The 15,863-nt window shown below is 39.3% G+C and overlaps 1 protein-coding gene across 1 annotated transcript in view; it reads right to left on the bottom strand.

Moving 5' to 3' along the window:
• Positions 1-15,863, bottom strand: part of Glut1 (Glucose transporter 1) — a 204,750-nt gene that overhangs the window by 110,604 nt on the left and 78,283 nt on the right. The window contains exon 3 of the mRNA XM_072304974.1: positions 4,257-4,859. The gene's annotated coding sequence lies outside the window, so the exon portion shown is untranslated. The remainder of the gene's footprint in view (positions 1-4,256; positions 4,860-15,863) is intronic.

Raw genomic sequence — 15,863 nt, 5'->3', positions numbered from 1 at the left:
CGTATCTCAATTTCCATGTGAGCCCCGTTTTGCATATAAAGCCATGCTTTTTAGGGCTCACGTCGAAATTGAGATACGCTCTTACGTCAGAGGAGCGACGACTTGTTGCCGGCCTTTCGGGAAGCTGGTGCGGAGCAACCAAAGGCAAATTTTCCTCCCTCCGTTGATTTGGACCACGTGAAGCAGAAAGGAACCAAGCCACATCAGCTATTGTCAAATTCAATTGAGTACTTAGATTAAAACAGTTGTGCAGATTTCTGTGCAAGGCTAGAGAAAAAAATACCTGAAAAGTTTCGGGATGGTTTCAACCACCTTTTTGAAAAGGAAACAAAAGTAGTCACACAACAAACTCAACACAAATTAAGAACCCTTAGACCCCAATTGTGATAGCAAAAAAGATATAGATAAAGAGATAGTTTTTATTTTTATCTCCTGGTTAAAAGGGCGTTGAAACCACCCCAAAATATTCCAGGAATTTTGCTTGTTTCCATATTCTTGGTTTTCATTTTCATGTGTTGGTTTCCGTTCCTTAATATAGAGCGTCAATGAAACGACTTTTCAACCAATAAAGAGATATGATTGCAAGTACACGGAAAAAAATAAATTGCTGATTAAACAATTCAATTGCTAAAAACAGTGAGTGCAATGTTTCAACGTAGATTTTACAACAAAAAAATGCTACTCTAACCACACTGTAAACTAATTTAACCACGGGGGTGGTTAAAGTAGCATTTTTTTTGTTGTAAAATCTACATTGAAACATTGCACTCACTGTTTTTAGCAATTGAATCGTTGAATCAGCAATTTAATTTTTTTCCGTGTAGCTACGTTTGATATTAGGTATCCCAGGTTCTGGCGATCTCGCTCGACCTTTTTTAAAACCTGGACGTGTTCCCATTCTCCTTGCGAGCGTTGAGCAGCTGTATCGATTTTAATCTTCTAATGGTGGTCAGTTCGGGAGAAAAAAAACAAGCGGAAAATGAGAGCAGGAGAGGCGAAGTTTGCAAGCTCACTCCTGTTAGGATTTTTTTTCACGTTTCTTAATCAAGCGTCGAGAGCACGCTTGCAGCTCGTTCGAGCGGCCCTAACCGCAGATATAGCTCCGATTAATTTGCGACCTCCTTCAAATGTTCAGCATAAAAAAAAACCTCAACTGGCCTCTGCATTGGAAGTTACAATTGATGTTTTATAATTGTCAAAAGCGAGAAGTTTCCTCTAAAACTTTATAAGTATTTCAAACATTAATCGTAGGCATTCGGAGGAGAGGTCCATGGAGGCGGGCGGTGTAGGCTACACTGGAACAAAAAAACACATTGGATCTAGTGTCCAGACTCTTGAAAACATTGACAAGAAAAAATACTCTTGATTCAATCAGATTTTTGCTTAAATCAAAAGGAAATCCGCTCAAATTAAGAGGCTTGGTTCTTGATTTAAGCAAAAATCCGATTGAATCAAGAGTATTTTTTCTTGTCGATGTTTTTAAGAGTCTGGACTCTAGATCCAATGTGTGTGTGTTTTTTTTTGTTTTTTTTTTTCCAGTGCAATATTAATGTGCAAGAGTTTTGGGCAATGCGAGACACACATCCTTGGACAGTTAACGACTACACAAAGGATGTTTTCTGGCCTACTTCGCAAATTGAAGGCGTAAAGGTAGTATGCATCATCTCCTCTTGTTTTCACGGAAACCTCGATGGAACTTTCAACTTTCCAATGTCACCTTCTTTACCTCTATAATCAGAGGTTGTGTTTGGTTTTGCCCATCCTCAAGGAACGAAAATTTGAAAATGTCTTGATGAAACTCGATACCGATGACCACCTTGTAAGCCACGGGCAGACCGAGACCTTCGATAAATAATCCTGTTTCGTTCTTCATTCCTATCCGATCCAGGATTTCAGCAGCGATTTCGTGGCCACGAGATAGACAGCTTTTGAACGCGAAAAGAGCTCCATCTCTTCTTTGGATGACCACGTCGATATCAGTTTCGCCAGTCTGGCTGTCGCTATTTGGGGGAAATCTTAAACGTACTTCCGGAAACACGTTTCGGCTTCCATGTTGGGTAAACGAAGAGCGGTGCGCTATACTCACGCCCGAAATTAGTCACAGATGTTACTATGAGAGCTTTAATAGAGCTTGCAAGGAGGCCGCAGCTTATCTCGAAAGTTCTGATGTCGGTCTGATTGAAAATTTCTAGCGCTCTGAGGTAATCATCTGCGTGGGAAATTATCTCTTCTTCAACTTCCTTGTCTTTCCGAGATGCCTTTCCTTTTTTCTTTGGGTTATTTGTATTGGTACCGATTGAATCCACTTGTGAGCAAAGCACGTGCTGTAATAGATGGAAACATGCCCAAACAACGGATTAGGATAATTTCGATTTTTTCCGTGCACTGATCGAGAGCGAAAAAAGTAGTCAAATCGTTGGTGAAACTTGAAAATTTTATCAACCTTTCTTTGTAGTTTTCACGGACGGAAAAATAAAGTCTAAAAATGTGAAAATATAGAGAAAAAGGGTTGGAAATTGTCTTTAACGGGGGTTAGGGGAAGGGCGCTTTCGCCTAAAAATACGGGGAGGTCCCGAAAGGCCCGGACTGGTGCCTCCAAAAGGCTGTTGCCCTTTCCGGAAAGTTGTAATAGTATGCAGTCACTTAACACCAGAACACCACCATCTTGAAGGGTGAATGAGTCCTTGCGCCTTCCCCCACAGAATTTTCTATCCTGTCTTTTTAATCTGATACCAGCAAGAAAAGATGCCTCGTGTTTCAAACTATTGAATACTCATACTCATGCTGCTAAAATCGCACGCATGATGTTGGCATAAAAACTTGAACAATGAATGGTTGCAGCTGCAATATTATGTTGTAATAATTAATATGGAGAGTATAGTTTTATTGCTAAAATAAAATTAAGAAAATTCAAGAAACCGACGAATGGGTCAAGGATAATATAGGACTAATCTGAAGATTCGTAGCATTACTAGTTCTGAAAAAGGAATGTGAAACGACGCAGAGATGTATGAGATATGACTACGGAGTTGGTCCACACAGCTGACTTACAGTTAAGGACACCATTTGAGCTGTTGTTGTTTAACCGTTCAGGTCAGAAATGTTACATTTAAAAGTGGCACATTAATCAGACCCAACATTATCTCTTCATTCTTGCACGCTTCAAATGAACGCCATGCCAAAGTGCAAGAATTTCACTCACCAGAACGGCGATTAACCCATATATTGTGCGCATAAATTTGATCTCCATTTAAAAATTTCCGGAACTTTGCGATTTGATACACAAATAGGTGATTCGTAAAAATTGATTAAGAGCACTGCACACTTAAACACTCAAGTAACTCAACAAAGGTTTGCCGAAATCTTGCTTCCAAGGGTGCAACGAATTAACACGAAAAACTATGGAGTTTTGACACGACAAAGGAAAAGTTGGCATCATGTCAAAATTCGACAACTCTGCTCATTTTCTAGTCCATTTAATCAAAATCAATTCGTACAATTAAAATGTTATGATGTCACAGCGGGCTCTGATAAAGAGTGGGTGGAGGCTATACCTACTCGGACGCTCATTTGATTTTAGCGATTCAGTTTGTGTCTTTTGCTTTTGTACTAACAAACGAAAAAGAGGAAAAAATGAAGAAAAAAATAATAGAAAAATAATTAATGTAGAAAATACGAGTATAATAGTGCGATGTTTTAGAATAAACAAAACCTATGCTCAAGAAAGTGAGGCGCCGCGCCATTGGGATATTATTACACTATTTTAGGCTGCAGTCGCACGGCGGATCGCAAGATAAACGAATAAACAAACAAGGTAAAAAAATATAGATGGTAAATAAATTAGAAAGCGGAAGCGAGGAAAAGGAATCAAAAGAAAGAGCGATAGCAGGGAGAGGAGAATGGGAAAGAGAGAAGAAGGGGAAAAGCAAGAGAGAAAAAAAGTAGCCTCTTTCAAATGAATTGTAGTGCACGACTTCAAAAGAAGTAAATTCCAAATAAATTTTCTCAATTTTCCATTAGTCATAAGATATTCTATCTATGGGCCAAATGTGCTTAGAAACTTAAAGTAGAATAAGAAAAATTTTTTTTGGACAGTTCCTCTCACAAGATAAATACTCCTCCAACAATTAAATGTTAAGGAGGATGTCTTCCTCACATTCTTAATTCAATCCTTCAAAATGACCTCTCTCTGAATCTACCACTACCTACTAATTTCTTCTAGTCCATCAAAGTAAACAGTCAATAATGATTCTTACCTTGACATGGACGAATAAAAATACAATTTGCTGCTTGGTGGCCTCTTAATCCGCGTTAGATCACCAGCACTCCAACTTTAAAATCTCACGCGGCTTAAAAAAATATGGTTGAAAAGCCTTACGGTAACATCGAAACACTAAATCTGAATAGCCATAAATCCGGATGCTATTTTCTCACTGCTTCGAGGGACACAACCGTTGAAAAATAACGAGAGAGAACGAAGATTCGAAAAACGACAACAAGAACCGGAAAAAACAAGAACAAGGACGCGAAAATCGACACGAAACAAAACACTGAGATCCGAATAAATTTGTCGGACTTAAATTAAATAACGACGAAACGGCGAAAATAACAAATGCGTAACTTGGATTAATGTGAAAGACACTGGGTAAATTGGATTACTTGGTCGCGAGGAGTAAAACATGCTCGAAAGACTTCATCGGATTTAGCCGCGCACTTTTTTATTATTATTATTTTTCTAACACCACAAAAATTAATCGAGAATCAAATTTTTTACACGTAGATATCATTTTAGAATGTGAATATCACAAGAAGTTCTGGCACGTCCAATATTGCTGCGGCACTATCTCCGGAACTACAACCTGCAACAAAAGAAAATCCATCGATTAGAGTGACAATGAACTGAAATATTTCCGAGGCAAAATTTGGCTGATTAAAGTTAAAAACGCTTGCCTTGGCTGATTTTTTCAAATCTGTTTGGTCTGTTGAAAGAAACCCCGAATAAAATCAGAAAAAAACTACAGAGCAAAGTTCTAATAAGTTCCCCCTGGGAAAATTAAATAATTTAAAAAATCTGCTGCGTTTCAATTATTTCAGATAATTGTGTCTGTTAAGTTTTCCACTGACGTTGTATGAAAAATATGAGCTGAGTGGAAGAGGATGATATCCAAACACTAACAACTTTGAAATTTAACTTCATACTTCAGATATAATCTTTGTCCCGTTTGAAATACTCTATTGTCACGAGGAAAAAAAGATAATATTAAATTACATTTCCTCCTCCAGGGGAAATCAAGAGTTTAATACTGGCACTGACACCAAATACCGAAAGTTGAGAACGTGAGACAGTAGAGAAGAAAATAGGACTAAGAAGGCTCTGAATTCGAATTCAGACTGAGCTCTTATTTTGGCATTTCGCCGTCAGTATGCAGTTGAATCCTTGTCCTAGGTCAGCTTACAAAGTTTTTTTTTTATCACACAGAGGCGTCTTTCAGAAGGCCAAAAGGGTAATTATATCCCTCTCCCCCTTCACTCGAAGGTATAAATTATCGTTTTATTCGGATTTTTTAAGATTCCAAGTAATTCGAATTAGTCTTCGCGAATATTTATTAAGTACTCATCTTTGTCTTTTCCCGCGAATATTCCCGCTTTCTGCTCCACCTACTAAATATTCATACTAAACCGTAAAATAAGAGGCCGCAAACTTCCCAATAGTGGCCCAGTATTGCTCGTAACAAAATTGTTAACATGTCAATAGTCTTCACTACGAGAAAATCAAAATATCAACTAATATGTATTCACCAAATCAATACACACGTTGGAGGTAATTAAAAATGTCCAGCATTTGAAAGCAGTTCAAGCGTTTTTCCGATAAATCGCATTATTGCGCATCGGCTTCGGCACTTTAACGGTTTGACGGATGAAGACCTTCAAAAACATGATCTCATCTTGGAGCGCCTTCATCTTGTGTGATACTCTACACATTACCGCGGAGTTAGTTTAGTTGCTCGTCCGATCTAAACCCAATTAAGGTCACGGATCTCTGTACACGCTCTCCGAAGTGTGCTTTTAACTACCATATTTTTACGGCGGAAAACGTGTCTATCCACATTAAAAGCAGCAAATCCGAATTCTAAACTTATTCCTTTATATCTGATTTGTATGCTATTCTTTCTATTCACTAGCGGCTTGCGAATTGCCTGCTAAGTTGCAACCCTGAGATTGCAACATACTCTCTCCTGTGCGCTCAGTGTACCACACGTCGGGATACCTCAAGGTAGTAAAATACTGGAGTACATTTTGGAAGGAAGTACCCCTCATTCACAACTCAATGAAACATCACTTATATTTTAATGGAGACTTAAAACGGCAATCATTCCGCAAAATTTTGAGACTGAGACTACCAGACTCCTCCCGGGTCCATTAGTGGCTTGGCGTGCTTTGCGATATATCGATTGATCTGTTATTTAAACCTGTGGAAAAGGATCGATCATCAGGGTGTTCGCAAAAAACACCTTAATAATCGATTCTTTACCATAGCTTCAAATGGGGGAATATCGACATATATCGAAGCACGCCACGCCACTGGGGTCCATCTCGGTTGTGAAACGTTCGCGAGAAGAGCTTTTGTTTTAGCCTGGTTATTAGCCATTCTGCCGTGCTGAGAAGAAACGCCTTATGAACCTTCAAACGTTGCCAAATTTCCCCCGATAAAACATGTATTTTTGAAGAATATTATGTATATTTTCCCTCGTTTTTTCAGATATTTTAGATTACATAGCGAACAAAATTGTCTGGAAATTTTAAAGAAGAATATTCACAATTTTCCCGGTGAATTCGTATTTTTAAATTGGAGAAAATTCGGCAAAAGCTGAAGGCTCTTACGGCGGTTTTCCTTAGCACGGCAGTGTAAGCATCCAGACAGAGGAACGACCCTGTTGAGGCGGTTGCAAGAGCGATGGAAGAGCTAATTGGGAAAGCGTGTGGTTGTTGTTCGATGGCGCTCTAATTTCGTAAATGCTGTTGTAAGAGCCGTTTTCGGGATTTCAGCTCAATGGCATTACCTCGTTGCACGGATGCTCAAAGCTCATTTAGTGCTCAGTAGCCGAATTTTCCCTACTCATTAACGGACTCGAGAGTTGTAAGCGGGCTCGAGGGCCGAGCATTAAAATCGGAACAGAAGGATAAAAGAAGGTGTATTCGATGCGGCCTAGGTCCCTCTAACGTCAGTGCAACAGGATATAATGGATACAGGCTGCTACTTCTACCTGTAGAAATCTTTTAAGCTTTCCTTTTGTCTAATATATGAGGTTTTCAATCCTTTGACGATTTTAATCCTTTGTAGATTTTGCAACTGTTAACTTGTCCACTTTTCTCTTTATTTCTGGGGCGGGAAATTGGTATTTCTTCTTCCTCTTTGTCTCCTTTTGTTGTTCTTCTTCTCCTTCTTCTCCTTTTCTCCTTATTTTAATACGTCTTCGTCATTCTAACAATTTTATCAAATCAAAGTCAAAAGCAAAGTTTAAACTGACTTTTTGATGCTTCAAAATTGGAATTTGGAAGCAAAATCTTCAAATAATATGCATCATAAGATTGGTTTTACTTGAAATCATTAATATCTCAATTTTTTTTTTTAAAACGCGTTTATGTGCTTTGTCCTTCAAGCCCCTCAAATAGAGTTTCATGAAAGGATAATCAAAAATAAAAAAAAATGGGACTAATTGTAAGTCCGCAAAATACTAATGAAATAAATAATCCGGACGTTTCGCAGTATCCCAACTACATCTTTGACCGGAAATGTACAATTATTTTTATGTTTTATTTTGTGACCTCAGTCCCATTTTTAGTTGTTAATTTTGTGTAGTCCTTTCGGGCCAACTAACATGTTTCATGAAAGTTTGCATCTCTGGATATATTAATAAAACTCAACTCCGAGGCTCCTGGTCATTTTCAGGTAATTATGACGTTACGGACATTTAAACCGTCAGAATTGGACCCTTTAAGCAGAAAGGAAGCAAGCCACATTAACTATTGCCAAATCTAACTGAGCAATTTCATTTTTTACAAGAGAACGTGTATGCAGATTCCTTTGAAAATTCTAAGAAATTTGCTTCGCGCTGTGCAGAAAATTCCCTGAAATTTGCAAAAAAAAATCGCACAACCGTTTTCATGTATGGCCCTGTCCACACGAGCGCGGTTCGCGGAACTCAGTTCGAGTAACTTGTTCCCGGAACAAGTTTTCAGCTGAGCTAAAACTTATTCCTCCAAAACCCGGCAAACTTCCCCCGTACTCCGAGCTTCTACATATGTTTCTTTTGATGTATATTTGCTTGTTTTTGTTTTTTACGTCCTTTACATATCTTGACATTTATTTTTGTTACTTTGGCGGTCGTAATAATCTATTATTTTGCAATAATTTTATAGTTCTACTGAAGTTCCGGTTCCAGTTCGAGCGAACTCGTGTGGACAGCATGACTCGTTTCAAGGAATAACGACGGTGTAAGTCGGCAATCACATAACTCGATTTGCGACGTCGCAGACTTCCTATCACACTTTATTTTTTAAACCTAAAACTACTCAACGGCTATACTTTGAAACTCCAGTGATTTTTCTTCTTTATGCGAAGAAAATTCTGCAAAAACTTCAAGGAATCATGTCAATTTGTTCTCCTCTAAAAAAAATAACATACAGGCGGAGATTTTCAGACACCGCAAACGAGTTATGTGATTGCCGACTTACACCGTCGATAAGTTCCGGGAACTGAGCAGTTCGAGGAGTAAGTTCCGCAAACTGCGCTCGTGTGGACAGGGCCTAAAAAAAGTAACCAATTATATTTGGCAATAGGCGATGTGGCTTGGTTTCTTTCTGCTTAACGCGGTCCAAATATCCGCGCTCACTCGTTCAAACACGTCATGCTTGTTTGTCGCCGCTCGCCGAACCGGAATGACGTCATCCGGCGGCGCGACTCTTGAAATCCGGGGCGCGGCGTCGCGGCTGCAAAAACGGTTCGACTCGTTGCAAAAACTGAAATCCTTAATTATTTCACCCGGTTTAAATAAATATCCACATCATTTTATAAATTACAGCTCTCGGCGGCCTGACTGGAAAAACGAGGCGACGGCCGGGGTGGCGGAAAGGCGCGGGAGCCGCTCAGTTCTCTAATTGCATCCAGCTTGCCATCCCCCACCCCCACCCCCTCCCTTCACCCCCAAACCGCCCACTCGAAAACTGGAGACCCGGTTGCCAAACGCGACTTAAGGGGTAAATGTAGACTCTACTGGGGATCTAACATTCAGAGGTCGTCCCTAAATTACGTAACGCTATGGGTTATCACTGAAAAAAAAATTGGTACATTTTACGACACTTTGACACAGTTATATGAGTATGGTAATAATCACCAGACTCTATGGTAGCATTTGTCATATTATGGTAAGTATCACCAGAGTTCTGGTGAATACTATCATAACTCTGGATATTTTCAGTAAGTTGTATTTTCAGTAAAATCTCAAGTAGACTTATAGTAGATGTTACCATACTTTTTTTCAGTATAGGGGGTCAAGGAGATCGTCACGTCATTTTATTTTTCCGTGTTAAGGGATAGGGACCACATAGGTCATCATTTCGAAATGTCCGAGGAGAAGGTGGTTTTGAAATCGGGATCGGGAAAACCAATTTGAAAAATGGGAAAGCTGAGAACTTTCTGCATTCCTGGTGAGGGGCAGGAAAAGTGGGGACGAAGTTGGCATTGCTATGGGAGCAGCAGATGCCTATTTGGATAAACATGTTTTAAAGTTTAATTTTTAAACAAGCGATCACTTGACGCTTGACACTTGACGCCTTCATTGGGACAAGATACTTCCTAGCGTGGCCTCAGAGGCCGAATAGTTGCATCATTTGAAAATCCCAATGAACAGCGAAACAGCGTAGGTTGGTCAGGAATGCGGTTGCTTGAGATGATTCTTCGATGAAGAGTTACGCCGCATTGGAAACGCCTTCATTGGAAAAAGATACTTCCTAGCGTGGCCTCAGAGGCCGAATAGTTGCATCATTTAAAAAACCCGATCAATTAAGAGTGTAGCAGCGTAGCAGTGAGTAATGAAGATAGTCTGCAAAGGACGTTTTGATATTTTTCGTTCTTTTTCTCCAGGTAAAGCGATTTCGAGTTCGAGAGGATTTCGAGAATTTAGACAACCGTGTCCTCAACATCGTGGTTGGGTTATGATACGATTGGTGCGAGTGGGAGGGGGGGGCAGGGATAATAAAGCGGAGGGCACGGGGCTCTTGTATCCCATCGCTTCTCTTGTGCACCGGCGGGAAAATTGATTCGAAATGTGATTCAGGTGAACCGAAAAATTAATGATTATTTTCGTCCTCCGAATTTGCGTAATCAGCGCACGCAGGAAGGAGGTTTAGTCTCAGAGATATTTACATCTCGGCCGTGCTCTTTCCTCCTTCACTATCTTATTTTTCGCACGTAGGAAATAATGAGGTTGAAACCGAGGCATCGAGAACTTTTCATTTTCAATTTATTTGGAATTTGTTCTTCCAGGCATTAAAATATATTGCAAGTCTTCACCTCAAGATACTTGTAAAAAAAGGTAAGAGAAAGTAAAAAAAAGTAAAAAAAAAAAAGTAAAAAAAAAACAAAACCATCAACAGACCAAGGGACTGCAAGAACAGGTACACACCTCAATGATAGATTTTCCTTCCTTAGTTTAAGAAAGCATTAGTTACAAGACATTCTCTCGAAATCTTGAGAGAATCATTCTTGCAAGGGTGCGAAAAATCGGGCGAAATTTTGTGGTCCATGATCATTACCTCCGGCAAATCATTGAGGGGGCAAAAAATCTGCGACGTTGCAAACCGGAATGTTTGGTTTCGTCATTTTCTCCATCCATGCATTTTACTGCATTTTTTTCCGACAAAAGTTATAGAGAGAACCGTAAATTTAAAAAAAAATAATTTCTTGCAAGTTCGATCCACATTATAATCAGTGTTGGTTCCATTCCTTGAATATTTTAGAAGCGTGTCTCGAAATCGATGCTCGTATGTTTGTACGAGAAACATGATTTTTGAAGATATATAACGGTATCAAGATATCTTTTTCTAACTAGAACATGACATCTTTAGTTACCGCTAAGTGAAAAAAAAAGGTTGTGAAAAAACCGAGCAGTTATTAGCAAACAATCTATGTGCAAAGGTACCCATACATCACCGTTTTTTGGCGTTAGAAAGATATTACTAGGGTTCATTTAAAATTAATTACAAAGCCTGTTTTACAAAACCCTGGATTTTGAAACTAGTATATATTGTTCAAAATCAGTGATCAGTGGCGTGGCGTGAATGATCGATTATCGATATTTCTCCATTTGAAGCTGTAGTAAAGAATCGAGTATCAGGTGCTTGATAATCGATCCTTTTCCATAGTTTTAAATGGCAGATCAATCGATAAATCGCAAAGCACGCCACGCCACTGTCAGTGATATCTATATTTTTCAAAGATGTTGATTCGTCATTTCCTCGACAAAGGAACGTAACTCTATTTCCAGGTTGCGAAATTGACTCAAAAAATTCAATTTTTTATAGAATGTACATGCGCAATTTTCGTCGAAGATTTGTCTGATTTTTGCATGAGATCAAAAGAAAAATCAGTGAAAGGTTCAGTTAAGGACTGTAAAGATTCTCTGGTTGAAAACGCAATTTGCGCGAAAAAATTTGGCAACATTGGAATAAAGTTACGTTCCAACGTGAGAGAAACAACGTTGTTTGGAACTGAGTATTTTTTAATGTGATCACATATTCAAAGATTTTTCTCTCTGCAAAATACGTCATCTGAAGGAAATCTATAATATGCGACTGGAGATGGAAGCAATAGGGCTAACTCATAAAATTTCCGCTTCGGATATTGAAATGCAGGACAACTCTGATTCCGACAATGAAGGCTTAATTTTAACTCGCGTTGTCATTCAAACTCGAGGACCGAATAAGCATAACTGAAGGGAATCCTGACGAAAATACACGACATTCGAACATGAAAGAAATATGAAAAATTCACGAAGCGTTCGCGGAAATCATGCCTTGTTAGGGCACTCCTCATATTCTTCATCCATCGCTGTATCGGTGTATGATGCATTGAGGAAAGGAGGGGATCTTACGGGGGAGGAAAAAGCCCTTTTGATTTGGGGAAAAGTGACGTGTGTCGCACAATATGCGACGCATGAGGATCTCATCGATGTCACGTAGTGACGGAGAATGACTTCGAGCATCACTGATTGATACGTGAATATATGACATCTTTCTTTTTCTCTCATTCTCATCGTTTATCCTCAAATTTTCTCCCCTTTTCCAATCATTTTATTCGGTGTTTTTGCCCTTGTGTAAAACTTATTCACGGGGAAGGGGGCTTCACGGTTGGGTCAAGTCACAACCAAGGAGCACCGGCTAAAACCACCCAAATGATGGCATTAAAAGTAAGGGACAGTTTGGGGTATTTAGATCTCCTACAGAAATGAGAAAAAAAAGAAAAAAACATTCAGGAGTGGCCCGAATACTGTATGTAGCGTAAATGAATCAGAGAGAACGAAAACACACCAACTCGGAAAAATGAAAATAATTAAGACACACTTAAAACTGCACAGTAGGTGAGGAAGTTAGTTTAAGAAAAAGATTTTTGCTGCCGAAAGACAAGTACTTATGGCCACTTTAAAGGTCCAAGTTGGAACAGACGCGCTAACTTCAACGACCTTTATGTAAATTAACTGTCTTTAATGGAATTTGAGTATTTCCGAGTCACCGAGTTGGTGTGTTTTCGTTCTCACTGATTCAAATAAGAAACGTGCCGGAATAAATTTTACAGCCTCATTTTCCTTCCTCTCATATACTTCCCCCGTTCCTTGACACCCTAAAAATCCACCCTGCATGTATAAGCTCCCACCGAGACAGAACCAGCAAATCAACTTCCGCCCTCCGATTTGAGCAAATCCCACGCCTAAGCAAATATTTAGCGGGACACGAGCTTTGAAAGCTCATGATTCGTGCAAAAGCTGATCGGGGAAAAGTATGTGTCGGCCGTGCCGTAATATAATCTATCCCAGTCGGTGTTGCATTAGTAGCTCCTTGGCTCCTATCAAATTTATTCGCCTGAATGCAGCACTTCGCTTTACGGTGCTGCTAACTCGTGAAAGTTGTATGAGTCGAGACGGAGTGAGGAGAACAATGAGGTGGAGGGGTGGGGGAGTAAGACATTCTGGGGGGTGGAGAGGAAGGGGGATGGCGAGAGTAACGAGCATACAACAGCGTTTAAACTTTAACGTTCCCTTAAATTAAAGCCCTTTTCAGAATAGATATGTTAATGCTGCTGGTATCGGAGGAAATATTCAGTTGCCGGTTTTCTCGTAGTGACAGCAATTGCTCGGATTTTCCGTAGAAATGGAATCTGCCGTGCTAAGGAAGAACGCCGTATGAGCATTTGAGAGACAGTAAATCGTATCGATAGTAGTAGTTTCGGAAAGTAAATCGTTTTTCCCTGAATTTTGGCAACGGTTGTGAGCCAAATCTCATGAAAATGTGTACTCCCCTGCACTTTTATGCCCTGAATTCATATATGATCTGAAAAAAAAAATCGAAATCTCAATTTAAAGAAGGGGTTTGGGGGTGTTCCGGCTCCTGCAGTCTGGCCGTTTAACCCTGGATTACCCTGTATTCCATTGCTCGCTCGGATTATTTTGAACCTGAATAGATAGTTCCAAAATTTTCCATTTAAACCTGGCGCTAACAACTGAGAAATGAATAAAATCGAACTGGACTTAGTAGTTTTCTTCGATAAAATTTTCATTTTGTAGGATGTCACATTTCCTGTGTTGTTTTGGTGATCTGCCACGGGAGTTTGCGACTTGCGTAACAAAGAATTTCGGTTACTTTTTCTTACTCCGTGATAACATATTAAATGATCAAATACCGGGAGAGAATAAGGGATGTCAATCGGTCTCAAAAATTGAACGATGAAAATGACAATATAAATAATCATCATGAGCCTCTCGCAAGACAGTGTTCCGTCTTTCTTATTCCACCCCCCGCGGCATGAGAGATCGTCATCTCCCAGACGAGGGAACGTAACTTCATTCCAAGGTTGCTAAATTGACTCAAGCAATTTATTAATTTTACAAAAGTGCTCTCTTGCAATTTGTATCCAAAGTTTCTCTGATTTTTGTATGAAGTCTGAGGAAAAATCTGTGAAATATTTAGTTAGAAATGCCCAAAATTCTCTTAGTTAATATGCAATTTGCGAGGAAAAATTTGGCAACATTGTAACGGAGTTACGTTTTTTCGTAAGAAAGACGACGAGATGGTCTCGCTGAAACTCATGTGGACCTTTTTTCGAACCTTTGGATACTCTCCTCGCTGGCGGCTACGTCTCCGGAGCTTTTGTAAGTACCATAAAGACGTAAAGATATATTACGCTCGAGCGTAACCGACACAGTATGCAAATTTTGCAATTTGCATAATTTTTTGTCGGGATGAGGTCCGAAATTCAATTCCGCGCGGAGGATCGTGCGAGCGTTTCCCGCGAGATTGGAGGAAATGTATCGCGAATGACTTTACGACCGAACGCTCCGTTATTGTTTCCATATTTTCTTTGAATAACTCTAAGAATATTCTTCCTCCGCGTCTCCGGATTCAGTAAAAGCAATACAGACGTAAGAAAATATTCTTTTGTCTCTTAGAGTATTGTGAAAAATACGATGTCACTAAAAAAAACCACAATTTAAACACGCACAAAAATTACGGAAAAAATGACTTAAGGCGAGAAGAAAAATTGGATTGCATTTTGCAAAGAGGAACCAGGAGCATTGCAATGGTGCTAAGATTGTGCAAAGTCATCTTTTGCAGTAATATAACCGAAATCATGAAAAAATATGAAATTTACATGATAATTTTTGTCTTAGATTCACAGTTTTCAGCGAGTAAAATAGATACTGTCAATGGATAATCAGGTTTTTCTTCCAAGATTAAAGACGTCGCACAATCTTAGCAACATTGCAATGCTCATAATTCCTTTTTGCAAAATGCAATCCAATTGAAAGGACTATAATTGGATTACATTTTGCAGTAAGGAACCATCTTTCATGGAGAAAAAAAGGAGGTGTTTGCATTTCGGGCATCTTGGAATTTTTTGATGACTTGATGACGTAGGTGGGTACAGCGACGTTTTTATCCTGTCGATTTTCTTGGAAATGGTGTAATTTAAGGAAAAAAGTCATTCTATAAAAAGTGCTTGAAATTATATAATGAGTTGATATAAGTAAAAAAATCGGACATTATATGGTCCGTTTTTCATATTTAGCTAAACGTCGCTGTACCCACCTACGTCATCAAGTCATCAAAAAATTCCAAGATGCCCGAAATGCAAACACCTCCTTTTTTTTCTCTATGACCATCTTTGGCTCTTCCATTAAAGCACATATCTGCATAGGGAAATCAAAGGCACATATGGACCGAGTTCAACAGAAGGGAACCAAGCCACATCCGCTATTGCCGAGTTTAACTGGGAAATTAAATTTTTTACGAGAGAACGTTTGTTCGGATCTCTTTGAAAATTTTCAGGAATTTGCTTCTTACCATGAAGAATTTTCACTGACATTTGCACGTACATTCGCAGAACCGTTTTCATGTAAAAAATTGAATTGCCCAATTTTTGGCTTTCAGGTACATAGATTCTCACAATCAGTTCCCTTTTCCGGCAGTTGCGAGGCGTTACTGATCGATTATCGATATTTCTCCATTTGAAGCTGTGGTAAAGAATCGATTATGAAGGTGCTTGTTGCGAAGACCCTGTTCATCGATCCATTGCCACAGGTTTAAATGGC

Source organism: Bemisia tabaci, chromosome 10, assembly GCF_918797505.1.
Source record: "Bemisia tabaci chromosome 10, PGI_BMITA_v3".
Lineage (NCBI taxonomy): Eukaryota > Metazoa > Arthropoda > Insecta > Hemiptera > Aleyrodidae > Bemisia > Bemisia tabaci.
Note: the sequence above shows the minus strand (reverse complement) of the source record. Positions and strands in the feature narration are given on the sequence as shown.